Source organism: Pipistrellus hanaki, assembly GCF_964339955.1.
Source record: "Pipistrellus hanaki genome assembly, chromosome: 4".
Taxonomy (NCBI): Eukaryota; Metazoa; Chordata; class Mammalia; order Chiroptera; family Vespertilionidae; genus Pipistrellus; species Pipistrellus hanaki.
The window spans coordinates 13,521,704-13,542,289 of NC_140506.1; the positions used below are offsets into that span (position 1 = coordinate 13,521,704).

General features: G+C 37.7%; 1 protein-coding gene and 1 pseudogene across 2 annotated transcripts in view; one reads left to right on the top strand and one right to left on the bottom strand.

The window, feature by feature from the left end:
- Positions 1–20,586, top strand: part of TRIO (trio Rho guanine nucleotide exchange factor) — a 749,917-nt gene that overhangs the window by 620,911 nt on the left and 108,420 nt on the right. The gene's annotated exons all lie outside the window — the stretch shown is intronic.
- On the bottom strand, positions 18,480–19,054 carry LOC311620930 (non-histone chromosomal protein HMG-14-like; annotated as a pseudogene). Its single transcript has one exon. The product of its transcript is annotated as a non-histone chromosomal protein HMG-14-like (transcript).

Genomic DNA, 20,586 nt, shown 5'->3' on the forward strand with positions numbered 1-20,586 from the left:
GCCTTTCTCACAAAAGATCAGAAGCAACAGCTATTAACTGCCCTTCGTGGTGAGGCATGGATCGTTTGCTTTCCATGCAGTGATGAAAGGACCTCACATCCTCACCCACTTGAAGAGGTAATGCTCCTTTTATATTCTCTTTGAAAAATTGCTCAGAGCCTTCAGCCTGGCAGTCTTTTCTGTATCTTAAGGAACTGAAAGTGACACACATTAGCTACTTTTATAAAACATTGCTTATTTTTAAGAATATAAGCAGCCTCAGAGGACACAGGAAGCTCTTCAGGAATTGTGGCTCTCCTAGTCCATGATGGTTTTCTTCTCTCTCTTGTGGTCCACATGACGTCTTTTTATCAAAGCATCTCTGTTTTACTGTTTTCCATCTGCTACCAGCTAGACAATCCTCTCCTTAATCTTCAATGAAAGTATAGAGAAAACCAGTCAGTTGACTTCCTTAATTACCATTGTCCTGGTTCTCTTTACACAGGACAGCTGCATTGGTCTCTGGCCTTCTTGGGTCAGACACTCATACCTGCCTCAAGCAATGTCTCCCAAGTAGGGAACAGCTTAACTCAGAATGTGAAGGGTGTGTATGTGTATATGAGTGTGTGTGTGTGTGTGTGTAGGGGGGGGGGTGTCTAATGGGCATTACAGGGACATGTCTAGTACCCACATTTTTCAATAAATTCCCCAGGCCACTTCTATTCACTAAATGAAGAATATGAATGAAGAATATTTTCTAAATTGGTTTGTGGCATGAACAATTCCTTACAAGCCTGTCTGCAGGTACAGTTGGATCTATTTCCTGGCCTGGTGCTCAGTAGGGCTATTGGTTGCCAGGAATGTAGAGCACTTTTCATGGGTACTACAAGGCTCTCACTTCTGATAGAGCACTGCTTTTCCTGAGTTGATCTGGCCATTGATTCCAGCACTCTCAATCCTCTTATTTAGTGATCATGACAACATTAATGAGTCTATGAGATTTTTCCTGTCTACCTTTATTGCTTGAGGTTGAGTCAAACATGTCATCAGGATGGATCCTATGGGTAATCAAAGGAGACAATTCATTCATTCATTTTCACTCAGTGCATATTTAAAGAAGACTTTTAAATGCATGGGGAGGGGGGCTTAACAGCAATGAATGAAAGAAGCCATAATCTAGCAGAGAATAAAAATGTCAAGTAATTACAAGAGCTATCAGTGTTGTAAAGGGAAAATACTGGGTACTCTTATCAGAGAGAGAAGCATTGGAGAGCTGGTGCTCATTCACTCATTGCTGCATTTACTCATGAACCCCTATTAAATGCTAGGCATTGATCTGGCTACTAACATATAGCAATGACAAAGACATCTATTTCACAGGCTTATTTTAAAATAGGAAAAACAGTAACATTTCAAGGTGTGGATAAGTTCCACGAGGAAAGCAAGGTAAGGGTCAATGAAGTGATGGAAGAGAGGTACTATTTTTCATAGTGTGAAAATCTTCTCTGAATAGATAACAGTTGATCTGAGCCCTGGTTGAAACGACAGAAGAGAACCCTGTGAATATATGGTGGAGGGGAGGGGGAAGCATTCCAGACAGAGGGACCAATAAGTATAAAATCCTGAGTCAGGAATGTGCTACGTATATTTGAGGAATAGCAAAGTGGCCAGCACCGAGTCAGGGACAGAGAGAAAGAAGAGAAGAGGCAAAGAGTCCAACTGGATCCATAATCTGGGAAATTAGAGGATTCTGAATGTATTACCAGTGAAATGGCTTTGAGCTGGGGTGTGACATAATCTGATGAATCTGATGTATGTTTTAAAGGGATCATCACAGCAACCTTGTGGAGAACAGATTCTATTCTTGAATCAATTTACTGCTGTTTGTTTGAAGAAACTCTATGGATTTTATTTATAGGCTTTCAAATACTAATTATGATCTATGAACTGCAGAATAGGCTTAGTTCCATTTTTCTCTTAACCAGAAATTTTCTAGATTGCTACGCCAAGGTGAAGGCAGATTTATTGGCGTGAAATAACTAAACCATGACAATTCCATTAGGAAGACCTGATAGCATCTTTATAATGGCTGGGACTTTCTAAACATAGAAGGACAAAATGACATTACCCCTTTTATAATATCTCGTCCGCTGTTCGTTCCCAAGAGAACTTTATTGGTTCTCTTACATATGAGGGTATCATAAACAAGTCAAATTCAATCCTCATTATCCATCATAGCCATATTCCATCTAGGAATAGACCCTGCAGAAAAGACTTCTGCTGTATCTGCACCAACAGTATATGCTCAGGTTCAATGTAAATAGTGGCTGGGGTTAGGGTCAATAGTTTAGCGTGAGTCTAGGTGAAGAACTAGCAAAAAATGATAAAAACACTTTTTTGAATGAGCAAGTACTTTGTCAAAACAAAAGTAATTTATGAAAAGCAGTGATGTGTTCTTAAAGACTTCCAAATCACATTTTGGCCAGAAGCTATTCATTTTCTTTTAAGTAAGTCACTAAAGGAAGGGTCTTACTGCATTTAACAGTGTGGCAATTTAACAAAATCACCAGCAGCAAAGCCAGGAACAACTGAGACCTATGATTCTATAATTAGTTGTTGATTTAACACCCCTTAGGTTGGACCTTTTGGAGGGGGTGATTTATCCTGGAAGCATGACTAAGTTTTACTGAAGGTTTTCAAGTATAGGGTAGATTGAATTTTGGTAGAGTTCTCTAAGGGGCAATAGCAATCAAGGAAAGGATGATTGGCTCAGTTGACCTGTAAAGTCTATTTCAACCCTGAGATTCAATGATTATTGGATGGAATCTTGAATTTGAAACAAGAGGTCTTGGGCTCTGCTTTTTTATAATCTACTCTCCTGATGATTCAAAAATTAATCTGTAGAACATCTCTTGAGTTCTTAGATGAATTTGAGAAAAGCAATTTTCCTTTTGAGAAAAGAATGTTTCAGCCCTTGAATATTCAATTAAACCTTTTTATTAATGGTAGAAAAAATATGTGTGTGAAAATATTGCAGAATAGCAGCTGTCTGAAAGAACTGCCATGACAAACATGCTCCATATCTATGCTGTCGCATTCAGGTGCCACTACATATACAGGAATATTGAGCCTTGAAATGTGGCTTATGCAACTGAGGAAGTGAATTTTAATTTTCATATAATTTAATTACTTTAAATTTACATAGCTACATGTGGTTGGTGGCAAATCTATTGGACAGCACAGTTCCCAGGCTACCTAAGAACTAAATAGCACAGCAAATTGAAAATTCAAACATTTTTATTTTATCCTAAGTAAAGTTAAGCATAGTTATTTACCTACATTTTATATCCATTCCTGTTATGTATGTATGCATGTACATATACATTATCTCTTTGTCTTTGTCTGTCTGTATATATGTATCTATCCATCTGTTCCTCTATCTAATCTATCATCTATCTAATGTTTTCAATAGCACATTTTGCAGCATGTGGAGAGAAATATGAGGAAATAGAAAATAGAAAGAATATAAGGAAGGTTCTTTGTATTCATTCCAAAGATAAATTTTTTTTTTTCAAAAAGGGAAATAAATTTCAAACGGGGAGCATAGAGAAGTGTAAGTAACATACTTATTTAGTTTTTGACACCTCATTAGGGAAAACCAGCCTTACTGCTGCCTGGAAATTCATTTGGAAGATTGAAATAATATGCTCGCCAGAGGCAATTCAAGATTTCAAAGCAATCCTTTCTAGGTCCTTCGATCTAGATAAAGAATATTTAGAACAACTGAGTCCCGTGTTGATTTTCTAAAACTGGTGTTTTTTTGTAATGGCTTTGAAAAAGAGAACTTTTAAAGAGAGGGTAGAAGGAAAGAATTGATTGGCAGAGTTTGATAAGAGCTTGTAAGAGATTATGGTATTAGCTTAGTGTGCATAGAGTAGAAATAAGATAACTAGAAATTTTAATAAAGGATAAATTTCTTTATTTCTATTTAACATTCCATTATGCAAGGAATCTTCATTTTACACCAAAAATCATTGAATTTCCTGTGCACCTATCTTCCATTTGGTTGTCTTCATAGATTGATATAATTCTTCTATTTTGAACTTTAAATGGCTTCTCATTGTTTCCAAATTCAAGGCACCATCCATAAATATCTGCTTTTTACAATTTTTCACTAAAGTATTCCTAATGGCAAGGCCGTGAACTTGAACCTTGGGAATCTTGAGAGTGGCTTGAAGCCAACCGCAAATGGAACTCTTTGTAAGTTTGTGTTTAATCTTAAATTTTCATGAGTAAATCTGTAAAATCCAAATGGTAGGTATTTCTCTGGTTATAAAAATAATATTTTAAAATACTTTCAAGACAACAGACAAATATGGACAAAAATGTTCCATTCCTGAAACCCTATTTCACTGAGTGATTAGTTTATGTGTAAAATATTAATGAATTAAAATTATAATTTGCAGAAAATGGGAATGAATTGAACTAATGCCATATAGGTTATTTCCCTGCTGCTTCTTAGTGTCACATATTTCAGTAACTCAGAATTAATTAAAAAAATTTTTTTATTGGTTTCAGAGAGAAAGGGGGGAGAGAGAGAGAGAGAGAGAGAGAGAGAGGGAGAGAGAGAGAGAGATCAGCTGCCTCCTGCATGGCCCACACTGAGGATTGAGCCTGCAACCTGGACATTTGCCCTGATCAGGATTTGAACTGTGACCCGCTGGTTTATAGGTCAACACTCAACTATTGAGCCACACTGGCCAGGCTTGGTGGACATTTTGATGAGTTCTTTTTTGAGAGATTCGAGAGGTGAATAATATGTAGGCAGGAATAACTTCTGATTCATGAGTCAGATCTCCTCTATTGCCTCAAGAAAGCATTTCTCAAAGTAGTTTTTTTCCCCAAAAGAAAGCTGATGTTTTTAATCTTTTATTTTACCACTGATAATTTTAATCAAATGAAAATGAACCACTAGTCTTAACTCTTAGTTCCCATGAGCTCATCACTAACCTTTTATTTTTCTAACTCTCAAATTTAAATTTTTTACATTAAATTTTTATATTAAAATGCATCACTTTTATTAGGACAATACCTGCACATGGTTAAAACATCCCTGCCATACTCTATCATTGGCTGGATGCAGCCCACAGAAATGTGATGATGTGAAGGTGGGGCTGCAGAAGCTGGTCTGTCAAATAGTTCTCCTTTTCATGGCAAAAACACTGCTATTTGTTTGATATGTCATGAGGACTTGTTCTCTTGAAGTGTAGTCTCATAGTTCAGGCCTGGTTAGGTCACTATTGCTTGAATATCAGGAACTTGCAGTTGTAATCAGGATAGTCTTTGAAAGGAGACTCCCATTATTATCAAGGTCATGTAAGGTCCATTGTGTCATCATAGCCGCTTTGTTCATGAGTCTGTTGCATAAGAACAGGTGACTAAAGAAAGAGGATAAGGAGTACTCACAGAACAGTTTATCCTGATCAGTGATGATGGGTCCCTTGCTGGTGGAGGAGTGTGTTGTAATAGTCTTCCTTAAAAATTTTCTCAAGCCTTTTCACATAAGGGCTCTCAGTTGGTAAAATGGATCACATCCGAAAACTGTAAAGAATGGCAACTGTTACTGACAGTATCAAATATTTCAAATGTCAGGAATATCCCCTTTTCCTGGATACTATTTTCTGGAGCTCTCCATCTTTCAGTTCCCTTCTAGACTGGTGTAGAAAAGGAAGAGAGGAAATGAGTGCCTCCTGTAATAATGTCAATGGATTCCAGGCTCTCTTTTTACTTCTGCCCTAAAACATCATCTTGCCCTAAAACTGGAGTCTTTTTTTTTTTTTTTTTAATTCTACCGTGAGAAGGTAATTTGTTTACTTTTTAAAAAAAATATATTTTTTTATTGATTTTGTACAGAGAGGAAGGGAGAGAGATAGAGAGTTAGAAACATCAATGAGAGAGAGTCATCGATCAGCTGCCTCTTGCACACCCGCTACTGGGGATGCGCCCTTGACCGAAGTAGAACCCAGGTACATGCCCTTGACCAAAGTAGAACCCAGGACCTTTCAGGTCCCAAGCCGACGCTCTATCCATTGAGCCAAACCGGTTTCGGCCTGGAGTCTTAAATCACCCCCTTTTTCTCTTCCTACAGCTCCCTTTATATGTATTATTGGCTTGTATTTCTTCAGCTCCTACAAATCAGTTGACATTTCTCATTCTATTTCCTGTCTTCCAGAGTGTTTTCTTTATTTTGTTGTTAATCCTCACCTGAGAGAATTTTTCCATTGATTTTTAGAGAGAGTAGAAGGGAGAAAGAGAGAGAATGAGAGTGAGGGAGAGAAAGAAAGAGAGAGAAAGAGAGAGGGAGAGAGAGAGAGAGAGAGAGAGAGAGAGAGAGAGAGAGAGAGAGAGAGAGAAACATCAATGTGAGAGAGTCACATTGATTGGTTGCCTCCCACTCACACCCCAACTGGGATTGAGCCTGCAGCTGAGGTATGTGTGTCCTTGACCAGAATTGAACCCTTGACTTGACTTTTTGGTCCATGAGCCATCACTCTGTCCACTGAGCCAAACCAGCTAGGGACAGAGTAAGTTTTCAAAGTTACTTCCCATTTCATTGACAACATCTCTAAGCCTCATTTTTTTTGTCATGTTATTTGTTCTATCAAATTGCCCATACCTTTTACTTTTAACACCCCATCAAACACAATAAGAAAATCAAGAGGCAAGCACTTTATTCTTAGAGAATGATGAAATGAACACTGGTGCATTTGTTGTTTTTAGCCTGGAGCCTGACAACTACCACTCCAGCAGTTTTGTCTTCATGACTTAGCACCACACTTGCTTTTTATTCAATTTTTCCAGTTGAGCCTAAAGTACTCACTGAAATACTCATTGATCTTTTGTCTTCCCTTTTTTCTCACTAGCTATTTTCCATCAATTATATTGCAAGTTGCAATGTTTTTACAGAAGACCACCACTAAAATGACAAAATATTGAACATTTATTCTTTCAGCTATTTGCAAAAAGAGAACCTCAGTTTCTGAGTCAGGTTTTCAATATGCCTCTTGAGCTTATTAAACTATTTGATGAGGACATATTTTAATCTGTTCTCAAATTTTTATCTAAACCAAATCTGAAAATATGCACACCAAAAGGTTTTTTTTTTTAATCAAATCTCTCCTTTTATGTGAGTTCTAACTTTTAATGCAATTGATGATACAAGTTTAAAGCAAGTGTGAAATGCAGATTTTCTTACTTTTAATTGTGCTTTGTGTTTGTGATTGCACTCTAACAACTTTTCATGATTAATGTAAATATTGCTGCAAAGGTGATCGTTCATGTGTTTATTGCTAACGGTTCTTATAGGAAACTTTAAAATTAAGTTCATTTGTTCTTTAATATTTTTTTAAAATATATTTTTGTTGATTTCAGGGAGGAAGGAAGAGGGCAAAAAGATAGAAATATCAATGGTGAGAATCATTGACCGGCTGCCTCCTACATGCCCCCTTTCAGGGACAAGCCCGCAGCCAGGGCACATGCTCTTGACTAGAATCAAACCTGGGACTCTTCAGTCCACAGGCTGATGCTCTATTCACTGAGCCAAACCACCAGGTCTATTCTTTACCTTTTGAAGAACATCCTCAGTTTTTCCAGTCTGGGGCAGTTATGAATAAGGCTGCGCTAAACATTTGTATGCAGGTTTTGTGTGGAAACCTAGGTATATACCCTGACTGGGAATGGAACCTGTAACCTTTTGGTGTAGTGACAATGCTCTAACCAACTGAACCGCCTGCCAGGACTGTGAACTCCTTTTTCAAAGAATCAATCTACTGCATTTTACCAGTTAACTCCATGGTGCATTCTGAGAAAAGTCTTGATCAATTTAACATTTTAATAGCCGTAGGGCAGAGACATAGCTTGTGTCTCAATACATACTGTTTGACTACGGCTTTGTAGAAATGCAATATTCTTTAATTATAAGAATGATCTCCAAGATATATAAATATATCTCTGCTCTAGAAAGTCTAAGATACACTACAACATGAAAAATTGTCATTGAGGCTCTGTTGACTGGGTGATTAACTGAGAAATGGAATCAATGAATATGAAACATTTGGGCAACAATTTTCATAGAGAAATTCAAGAAGCTGATGTAAAACAAGAAAATTGCTTTTTTTTGTAAAAGCACAACCTCCTCCCTTTTTAAGATTCTGTGATGAAATGCTGAGAAGGACGCACAAGGTGAAAGCTGATTTTCCCTGAAGAGCACATTGCGAATTCCAAGCCAACATTCTTTCAACAAGATTAATAAGTGCTATTCATTGTGTTCCCTGGGCAGATCAGAAGTGTGAAGAGCATGGGTATAAGGCTACAAAATAAAATTCTCTGTTATTTTCAGATGTATTTGAGCTGCAACCAACCATAGGAAGAACTCTGCTCATCTTTGGGTGAGAAGGGAACAAATTGTAGAGGGTCAAGTTATAAAACACCAATCATTCTTAGGGAAACCTGATGGCTAATTAAATGGCTGACTTGAAAGCTAATGACCTTTACTTGAGAATGTAGAACTTTCCCACCTTCTAACTTGCAACATAAAAGTGAGATACCTTCTCTTAAGGCTAAAAATATAAGGTAAGTCATGATAGACCCAGGTCAGTTGGAGAAGTCAAAACTTTGGGAAAGAACAGAACCTGTGTCTCCATTCCATTCTGATTAGTGATTAAAATTCAGCCCAGCTGGCATGGCTCAGTGGTTGAGCGTCAACCTATGAACCAGGAAGTCAAGGTTTGATTCCAGATCAGGGCATATGCCCAAGTTGCAGGCTCTATCCCCAGTGTGGAACATGCAGGAGACAGGCAATCAATGATTCTTTCTCATCACTCCTGTTTCTATCTCTCCCTCTCACTTCCTCTCTGAAATCAATAAAAACATATTAAAATTCAATTCATACTTTTATTTATTTAAACAACAATTGGATTAATATCTATATTATTGCTAGAATAAATATTTGTTGTTAATTCTCACTTGAGAATTTTTTTATTGATTTTTTTAGAGTGGAAGGGAGGGAGAGAGACACAGAGAGAGAAACATTGATGTGTGAGAGATAATCCATTGTTTGCTTCCCACATGAGCCCAGACTAGGGCTAGGGATTGAACCTGCAACCGAGGTATGGGCCCTTAATAGGAATTGAACCTGGATTCCAGTCTGCAGGCCAAAGCTCTATCCACTAAGCCAAATTTGCTAGGTTTGGACAAAATATATTAATATCTACATTATTGCTGGAATTAATACTAGGTTAATTAATATCTTAATTCCAGTAATAATGTAGTTTAAAAATAAAGGCCTTGGGAGAGAGAAGACCTGGGTGTGGACCTGCCTGCTTTTAACTTCTGAGACTGGCGGCAATTCTTTTAGTCTCTTTAGGATTTAGTTTCCTTATCCATATAAGGACAGGGCTGAATGATTGTAAGATGCCTTCAACTTCATGATTTTTATGATTTATGAAGCTTGGGTTTCAGAGCTGGCTGACTCACTGATGATTTATCTGAGAAAAATAATATTGTTGACTCTCAAATGAGAGACTAATATTTCCTGTGGGTGAAAAATTAATTTTTAGCTATCATTAATGTCAAACCAAAGAAAATATCCTGACTCCAATAAGAAATTTAAAGAGTCTGCCCAAAGATGGATGGCTAGGACTTAGCAGTGTGTGAGTTCCCATAATTAACCGAAACTCCACACAGGAATTCTTTCTAATTTATTAAAAAATTCTGTGGTTCCTTTTCTTTTCCAAACTAAATATTCTCAAAGAAATAAAAATATGCTTAAAGAGTATACTTAGCTAGGAGCTACTATGTTGTATTTTCCTGCTAATATTGTCTAAATCTTGAAATGGTGAAACTAATGTTACAAGGTGATAATAACACTTACCCTCATGCCAGTCCACCATTGGTACTTTCTATTTAACCAGGCACTTGGAATGTGTACCTTCAATGTGGGTACTATGAAATTTGGATGAACAAAATAGACTATCCTGAGCCCATTTCCATAACCAAAGTTACCCACCTAGACATAGTTGGGAAGATCAATGATTGTGAATGTTTAGGGGTTGATCAGGGAGGGTGCAAACATCAATGACAAATGTGAATGGGCATAAGCAAGAGGCAAGTCCAGAAGGAGGACAGGATTCTGGCTGGCCTAACCCTAACTTCGTCTTTGCTTCGGGGTGTTCTTTCGTCTCCCTTCAGTCCCACGTGTGGCTCCATCCTTGGTTTCAACGCTCATTCCAGTCAGACTGTAATAAACTCTATTCTGGCTCTGCCTCTCCTTGACAGATCACAGGGCCTGAAACACAGTGAACACACCATGAATAATAAAAATAGTGATAAATGCTGGCATTTATCAAAATCTCATTACATGCTCTATGTGTTTTACATGTATCGATTCATTTACTCTTTATCATAATCCTGTCAGAAAACTTTGTACTTTAAAAATATGTCAACAAATTCTCTCAGATGCCTTCTTTAAGAGAAGAGGTCTAATTTCCCTTCTCGTGCATGTGGACAGGACTTAATGACTAGTTGAAATGAGTAGAATAAAGCTAAAGTGATGATGTGAGACTTTGGAGACAGTCATAAAAAGGCTCTTGCTTCTATCCTTGCCTGCATGGCTCAGTGGTTGAGCATCAACCTATAAACCATGAGGTCATGGTTTGATTCCCAGTCAGGGCACATGCCCGGGTTGCAGACTTGATATCCAGTAGAGGCATGCAGGAGGCAGCCTATGGATGATTCTCATCATTGATGCTTCCATCTATCTCTCCCTCTCCTTTCCTCTCTGAAATCAATAATAAAAAGGTATGTATAAATATATAAAGAAGTTTGCCAATCATTCACATAAAGAGGGAGACTTGAATCCAAATTCTATGTTGATAGTTTCTATTCATTAAAGGTATGGAGACAGTTGTATATTAGAAGCATATAGTTTTATAAATTCTGGTAAGCATAATTCCAATAATGTCAGGTGTTGGTGATTTCTTTTAGGCATGAAGATAAGACTTGTTAAAGTTTCTTTTGTTCTGAATTCATGTGACCATTGATCTAAAAGTTGTGGAAGCCTAGGTTTTAATTCCTGTATCATTGCTGAGCTATCTAGGTGAAGTTCCCACATTATGTTTTCCTTTCTCATTTGCAAATTTCAGTTCCCTGCTCCTAATTTGGAGAGAGAAAGAGGCTGAAAGCTGGTTTTTTTTCCCCCCTAAGTCTCTTTGTTCTCCTTACTTTCTTGTTGTGGAATCTAAGTGGATGAGGGCTTTGTGGACTGGCTGTGAGGTCCTGGGGCAACAAGTGACTGCTTCTGTTTTATATGGAGAGTTCCCTCCACTTCCTTGAGAACCAGAATCCAGAGAGGCAAAGTTGCTGCCTGAAGCCACTAAGAATGAATGACAGGGCTTCATAGTCTAATTATTTTTTCACTGCTATAACATTTACTCCAAGTCTTACCTGAGTGTGGGATGATTCTGCACACAGCCTTGGGACGTGACCTATATACATCTATCTTGTATTCTTTGTAGCATGGTGATTCAGGTCTCTCTTATCTTCATAATGGATTGAAAATTCTTGGAGGCAGAAAAATGAAAATAGCGGTTGTCTATAATATAGCTCAATATGTACTAATGTTACTAATAAGTGAAAGGATGAATGAATGGATACCTGAATGGATAGATGGATAGATGAAACTATACAGCACATTTAATTTTCCTGCTAAAGCTGCATTGTTAGATGTGTATTGAAATAAAAAAAAATTTTGAGTATTGTGAATTTATAGATGGTGTTCAAAATAGGTATTTTACTTTAAATAAAAATTGCCTTAAGGTTAAAGTTCACTTTTTTTTTTTTTGTTAATCCTCACCCAAGGACATTTTTTTTCATTGATCTTTTAGAGAGAGTGGAAGAGAGGGAAAGACAGAGAGAAACATCAATGTGAGAAAAACAAATCCATTGCTTGCCTCCTGCATGCACCCCGACCAAGGCCCATAGGCTGATGCTCTATCCACTGAGCCAAACAGGCTAGGGATTAAAGTTCACTTTTAAAAAATTCATTTTATGGTCAAATTTTTACTAATTTATCTATTGATAATGTTTTACAGTAAAAAATAACACATGGTGTACTCAAAATGATGTATAACAAAGCAGAGACTATTTCTAGCTTAGAAGATGTCATATTTTAACAAATCTATTGTATATTTTGTCTATTGCCATGTATACAAATCATTTTTTTTTTTTTTGGCTGGGAATGAAAAGTCAGTTAATCATTGGTTTATATTTTGCCTTTTCCCTCAAAAGATTAGAAGCTATTTACTGCTAAATCATAATGCAAATACATGGCTCATAATCACTGGCTGCTTTTTTGGCTCTTATAATGTTTCCAACACTAAAACAAAGTTATAATACACCAGATTAGAGATACACAAATGAATGAGGACAAGCAATAAAGGAAAGCTTTTATACCTAAGCATAAGATGGGTTTGAAGTGGGATGGTGAACACTGATGCCCACTGGTTACATAGAAAAAGAAGAGTGAGACTTTGGTTGGGTCTATCCAGATGTTGGCCAATAAATAATTATGGCTATGAGACTTAGATTTTGATAATAATAGTTGCAAGTAATTTTACATTATGAAAATGCCTTTCTCATTAAGATTTAAATGACATCAAGATTCACTGTTTACTAAGGGCCAAGGACACCATGTGACACCCAAAAGGCCAGTGGCAGCACATTGAGTCATGCTTCTAATCTCTCTGACTTCTGCAATATCTCTTCTTCCCCCAGCCAGAGAAAGCTGTCTGTTTTTAAGTCATCTTATATGATTGGGGCAAGTCATCTGGATAATCTCTGTATCTTAAGGTCAGCTGGTGCAGCACTTTAGTTACACCTGCAAAGTCCTTTATGTCATGTAGCATAGCATAATTATGGGTGTAACACCAGAGGGTGAAGGTCATGTGCACTAAAATTCTGCCTACCACAGTCATAAAACTAGAAAGCGGCAGATTCAAATGCAAATTGAGGTCTAAGTAGCTTCAAAGTCTGTATTCATTCATTATATCATCAAGACAGTATCCATGGATTAAAATAAGAAAAACATATTAGAAAATACAGTTTAGCATCCCCAATAGAATATGAAAAATTGTTGATATCATAAAACTACCCATGTTCCCTTCATGAAATTAAAGATTTGAGAATATAATACAGAATAGATAAATCAAAATGTTGAATTCAAAGGGGTTATATGATATTGGACAAATTACTAAAACTGTGCTTTAAAATGCTCATTTGAAATATGGAGATGATAATAACAGTACTTATTTCATAGAACTATTACGTGATTAAATGTGGTAAAGCACAGCCTGACTGCGGTGGCTCATTGATTGAGCGTTGACCTATAAATCAGGAAGTCAGGGTTCGATTCCCAGTCAGGGCACATGACCAGGTTGCAGGTTCAATCCCCAGTGGAGGGTGTGCAGGAGGCGGCTGATCAGTGATTCTCTCTCATCACTGATGTTTCTATCTCTCCCTCCCTCCCCCTTCCTCTCTGAAATCAATAAAAATATATTTTTAAAAATGTGATAAAGCACATCAGACAATTTCTAGTACACAGTAAATGCCCAATAAATACTATTATAGTTATACACATTCAACAGTGCCCTTGACTTTATAATAACATTTATCATGCTTCCTAACTGCTTGTTTAATTATCTGTATTCTTTTCTTGGCTTTAAGCCTCATAAGAGCAGGGATCACCTCTTTTTCATGAAATATTTCTAGCATCTGGTACTGAGCTTGGCATGCATGAGGGTACTCAGTAAATATTTGCTGAATACATGAGTGAATAATTTTGGATGAAATCTCTCAATTATTTTTTAACATGGTGTGGGTCAAATAAAGCGCATATGAGGTCTGCATTTGGCCTACGGATATCCAATTTGTGATTTCTGCCAAAAAGTATCGCTATAATAATTTAACATGAAAGTTTTTCAGACATGTGTTATTAATCTTCTAAAGAACTCAAGAAGAATCAATAAACATCTATAGTATGTCTAATTTTAAATAATATAGATGTTGGTGAAACTCTGACATTTTAATAGTTCAGATGATTTCAAATATTTCTCTACCAAACTTGTAGGAATGACAAAGTTGTTTTATTCTATCTTCCTTTGAATTAAAAACAATTTTACCTGTTTTTAACAATGGCAATGTGTCTTGATAGCTCTCTAATTATGGCTCATAGCATTTTACCTATTTTCGGGATATGCTGCATCTGTTATTTATTCACTAGAGGCCCAGTGCACCAAATTCATGCACTTGAAAACGGAGGGGGAAGGGTGGGGAGATGGTCCCTCAGCCTGGCCTGTGGCCTCTCGCAGTCTGGGAGCCCCACAATCAATGGCTCCACAGAGGGAAGCCCTGCCCACCCGCTGCAGCACCACCACTGGGTAGAGTGGACCTCCCTCTTTGGGATGATCATGGAGGCCCCCTCCCCACGATTGATCACCCCATTGGCTGGTGGTCTGATCCTCTCTCTGTGGGGTGATCATGGGAAGATGGTGGGGCCCTCTGATCAATCATATTGCATCCTCCTTGTCTGGCGTGGCACCAGTGGGTGCCATAGCGTGGTCGCCCAGATGGTTGTTCCACTGTTCTCTTTTATTATTATACAATAGATAACACCAACAGGCTGCCCTCTGAGGAGGACCAGAGCTACACTTCTAGAGGGAGTCACCTCAAATTAGCCTTTGGTGGCCAGGCTCTGTGCTCCCTACCAGTCTCTCCACTCAATATTTAACTTGGTGGCATTTGGTACTTCGATACTATCTGAAAAGAAAAAACAAACAACCCCCCCCCCCCCAACACACACACACACACACAAGAACACAGAGACTTTTAAGGCTACCAACTCAGGAAAGCTGCAAAAATGCCGAGACGAAATAGATCTCAAACGAAAGAAATGGAGGACAAAAAGCGACTGGATATAGAGTTCAAATCTACGCTTATAAGGTTTTTCAAGAATTTCCTAGAAAAGATGGATAAGACCTATGAGGATATGAAAAGGGATCAACTAGAATTAATAAGGAATCAACAAGAAATGATAAGGAATCAACAAGAAATAAAGAATACATTGACTGAAATAAAAAATATTATACAGAGTCCTAAAAACAGAATAGAAGATCGCAAGAATCAAGTCAAAGAGTTGGAAAATAAAGAGCCAGAAGATACTCCTCTGCAGAAGCTAGAAGGCAAGAGAATCCAGAAAATTGAAGATAATGTAAGAAACCTCTGGGACAACTTCAAGCGAACCAACATCAGAATTATGGGGGTCCCAGAAGATGAGAGAGAGCAAGATATCGAAAACATACTGAAAGAAATAGTGACAGAAAACTTCCCCCACCTGGTGAAAGAATTAGACTTACAAGTCCAGGAAGCGCACAGAACTCCAAACAAAAGGAATCCAAAGAGGACCACACCAAGACACATCATAATTAAAATTCCAAGAGCAAAAGACAAAGAGAGAATATTAAAAGCAGCAAGAGCAAAGAAGGTAGTTACCTATAAAGGAGCACCTATATGATTGTCAGCTGATTTCTCAACAGAAACCATGCAGGCCAGACGGGAATGGCAAGAAATATTCAAGGTGATGAATAGTAAGAACCTACAGCCAAAGATAATCTATCCAGCAAAGCTATCACTCAGAATCGAAGGTCATATAAAGAGCTTCACTAATAAAAAAAAGCTAAAGGAGTTCATCAACACCAAACCAGAATTATATGAATTGCTGAAGGGGGTTCTTTCGGAAGAGAAAGTAAATAAAGATAAAAATTATGAACAACAAATACGTAACTATCAACAAGTGAATCTGAAAACCAAGGAAATTAAAAAAAATCTGATGAACAATATTAACTGTTGAATATAATGGAATCAGAGGTATGGAAGGGGAGTGAACTGACGATTCTTAGGGAAAAGGGGAGAGGGGGATGTGGGAAGAGACTGAACATAAACTGTGCACCTATGGATGAGGACAATGGGGAGTGGGGAAAGGGCAGAGGGTGGGGTGGGAACCTGGTGGAGGAGAGCAATGGTGGGAGGGGAAAAAAAAAGAACATTTGTAATAATATGAACAATAAAAATTTATTAAAAAAAAAAAACCCACACAATTACTTAACTCCTGTCAAGGTAGCATTGAAAAGGTTCCCTGAAATAAAAATTAATATAGAAATATAGAGACACATTCATCATTAGGACCAGGGCCAGAAATTCATTATGAAAAAATAATTGCAGAAAAGTTTATGTAATTAAATACTGCAGTCTCAATAACCTTTACACATTACTGATATAATTATGCGCACAACTATTTTAATCAAATTTCAGTGGCTGTCTAGACAGACTGGTAGACTATCTGGACCTGAAATTTAATTAAATAGAAGAAAACTCAAAAAGAGGAACGATACTGTATGGCTGTGGTGCTTTTTTGAAGGCATGGTTTGGAGATGAATAATCTTATGAAGAGGGAAAGAGAAGAAGTTTTAGAAATGAGATATTGGGTAAAAAAGAGGGAGAGAGAAGCTGTTATGTTTGTGAAACACTTTGTAGGGATTATTCTGTAACTCAAACTGTGAACCACATCCATATTAGATTTTGTGTGTTTGGTGTTAAATAACGTCGCATTTTTTTTTTAAATGGGTTTTCCATTTTCTATTCATTCTCTCATGATTTATGTGTTCCCTTTTCTGCTGTCCTACCAGGAAGGCTATCTTTCAACTTTTACTTTTGATAGTATATTTTGTAATAAAACTTTCACATTTGAGAATGCAATTTTAAAATATGGACCCAGTAAGAAAACAATCTCAACTTAAACCTGGAGTCTGGAAGAATCAGACACAGTTAGGCAATCTGCAGAGAGGAACTTGGGAAAAGTCCAATCAAAGTGTAAAATTTCACAGTTTATGATGGAACTTGCGACATGAGATCATAAGAAACCTTTCAGCTTTTGCCTGGTTCTCCGGAACCCACTTTCTGAAGGACAGCTAGCTGACATGTAAGGAGATTAACCTAGACCGCCCTGCTGTGAGGAAGCCCAAGCAGTTACACCCTTTCCCATGCTTCATCTATTGTGACGACTCCCAAACATATATGCATTTGGCAGACCTCACTGAGCCTCAGAGTCATGTACTCGCAGGTCTATTTCACATCTCTGCTCGCAAGTCCTGTCCCACAAGCATCACAGTCTTAATTTTTGAGACTACTTGACTTCTAGTCCTCCCAAATCTCTGCTCTTCAATTTCTCATCTTGGGATTGATTCCAAAATCCACCCAGTACTCCAATCTATATCTAAGAGTAAGCCTTAATTTCTCCTCTATGAAACCCACAACTAATACATCCACAAATACAATTAATTCTGCTTCTACCAATGTACCTTGATTCCCCCACCCCCTCCCCAGTTTTCTTCATCTCCATTGTCTGTATCATCATCTCTTTCAATAGCCCCCCTTACTGGCCCCCTTCCAGCTTTCTTTCCTGCCATGTACTCACCAGCTACAATCATGTCTTTATTGTTTTAAAAATATATATTTTATTGATTTTTTACAGAGAGGAAGAGAGAGGGATAGAGAGTTAGAGAAATCAATGAGAGAAAAACATTGATCAGCTTGCCTCCTGCACACCCCCTATTGATGATGTGCCCGCAACCAAGGTACATGCCCTTGACCAGAATCAAACCTGGGACCCTTCAGTCTACAGGCCGACACTCTATCCACTGAGCCAAACTAGTTAGGGTTACAATCATGTCTTTAAAATGTTAGCTGGACCTTCCCATGCCGCTACATGAACACTCAAATGGCCTGATTTTGAACTCAGTTGTAGTGCTGGACCCTTAAATAGCCACAAAACTATGAATATCTAAGTCTTTTTTTTTTTTTCATAATTGAGATTTTATTGTTTTCTTTGAGGATCAGTGCACAGACATTTCAATTTGTACACAATTATTAACATATGTACCAAAATGTAAAGTCATGTAGTTGTGATTCTTTCCTAAACAGTTATTCCAGTGACTTTCCAGCTTAGAATTTGGAGGCTAATTTTCCTTAATAAAGTATCAAGTGCCAATATCTTCAAGTGTTGCTATGCTGTTACATCAAAGTCCCACTAATTCACAATTTAATATCATATATACCACATAATCAAATTTCCAATCGTTCACAACACATTGACAAAGTTATTAGGAAAACTGGACTACCGCACCAAAGATGTTACAGATGCACAAAATTCTGACAGGGAGAGCCAAGATCAAGGAATGGTTTTCTTTAGGAAACAATTCTACCAAGAACATGTGAATAGACATAATTTAAAATGTTTAAGACATAGTAAATACATGACTGACTCCAAGTTGCCATTTGATATGCTTTATATTATAAGATATAAAAATGACTCCCATCTATGGAATGTTAAGCTGACACCCAAGACAATGAATGTCTTCCATATTCAATATCCCACTATTTTCTGGTTGTGCCAAAAAATAAACAACCAGCAAATGATTTTAACTCCTAAAAAAAAAAGCATTTACACTTTAAACAATGGGATGAGTTGGAATTCCCTCCTTCTTAAAAATGTTTCTAGAGCTACTAAAAAAACATACATTTACAAAATAGGTGATAAAAATATTCCTCTGGATTGTACAAGAAGGGAGGCAGGGACCACTGATAAGACATGGTTCATGATATTAATCAGACTTGGCTTCTTTTCCTCCTGTTTCCTCTGAGGCTGGACTCTCCTTGTTTTTAGTTCCTCTCTTTTCCACAGGTAGATTTTCTTTAGGTTCCTGATCAGCCACTTCTGCCAGCTTTCCCTTTGCTCCCCTTTTCCCTCACATTTGCACTTTTTAGTCTGCACATTTATCCTTTCCTGCTGCCTTTTTGGGCTTTGTTTCCACTTTTGCAGGAGCAGGTTTGGCTGATAACCTGGCTGACCTCCTCTTGGGCTCCTCGTGGGTCGCCCCTTGGCAGAGCTGACCTTCCTCTTGGGCATTGTGGCTGCGGATCAGGCACGTGCTGGGTGTCTGAGGGCTGAGGCATGCCAAATGGCTTTACTGCTGCTTCTCTCATTGCCCAAGCTGCTTGGACCTCATCAAAGTCTTTCATACCCTTTTTCTCATAGGTATGAGTTGTTATGGTTATGGGCATAAATAAAATTGAGGGCATCAGGAGGCAATATTATAATGTTGGGCTGGGTGGGAAATTTTATTTGTAACTTTTTTTTGTGACTTTTGCCCCCATTAATCCAGGCATGAGGTGAGTTCCAGAATACAAAGGTGTTCTAGACACCGAGGAGCCTTAAACCCTCCTGGGATTCTGTGAGCTAAGTGGATCCTGTTGCCTCTATGACAGAGGCCCCCCAATAGGCCATGGTGACTCCTTGACATAATTTAACCTGAATTGTGTGTTTTAAACCTTCTTGAAAGATACCACTGCTGTCTATATTGATCCAGACATTTATCACGGCCAATTATAGGCTCTCCAGAAAATTATTTTTAAGGTATTGAGAAAAGTGTGATACTTAATCCCTTCTTGGTGAGGTTTAGCTTACCAATAACTAGCCTAGCTATTGAGGAAGAGTGAGTTGGATTAATTCACACAAGCGATAAGTTACAGTGTCAAGAAAAAAGTAAAGAAGAAGAGACAGAATAAGCATGTCATGAAACTATTGACAAAAATTTTAAACCCAATTTATTTATTCATTAAGAAAAAAATAACTGGCAGTAATGGAAATGGTGATAAATTAGCCTTGATGCTAAGAAATGAGGCCCAGGAGCCATCTGCATAACAATTAGGAACCAAGTGATAGATAACCTCTGAGTAATATATTATCAGGTTGCACTGGCTGCGAAATGCAATGGCGACTCAGCCACTGTGAATAGATGCGTTACTCTGGAATTAAGAAAGTTGGGTGTTGTGAGGAGGAGTGGTATTGACATAGTTTTCAACGCTTGAAAGAGGCAGTTTGGGAGGTGGATGGATTTGTGCCCAGTATATATGACATATTTAACTCTATACAACATGCATAGAATTCAATTGTTGACTATTTAGTATTCCAATGTTTCCTCTCTCATAATATTACTGTTTTGAGTTGTGTTGCTGCCTTTACCTTCTAACCTAAAATTTTTACACTACTCAGAAGCATTAAAAACTCTGACCATTAGACTTAATAAGAGGATGTGTTAAGTGACATGTCGAAGTAGGTCATGATTTTATTAAGTTAAACCTTGCTGATTGTCAGTCTTGAGCCTTTTAACCTCCCTGGGATAATGCAGGGATTTTAATATGATTCTCTATGGTGACTGATTTGAATTTCTGGAATAGCAATTAGAGACGAGGACACTTACCTGGTTGAAGATTGCTTCTCCCAGGTGTTATCTCAAATGAAACAGCTTTGTGATGTATTAAGGAAGCCAACAGTTGTATCTTTGAGAGCCTAGAAAGACACCAATTTATTAGACTTGATTCCTTCTTTGCTAAGAACAATGCAACATGCTAGTGTACATTCAGAAGTGCAGGAAATCT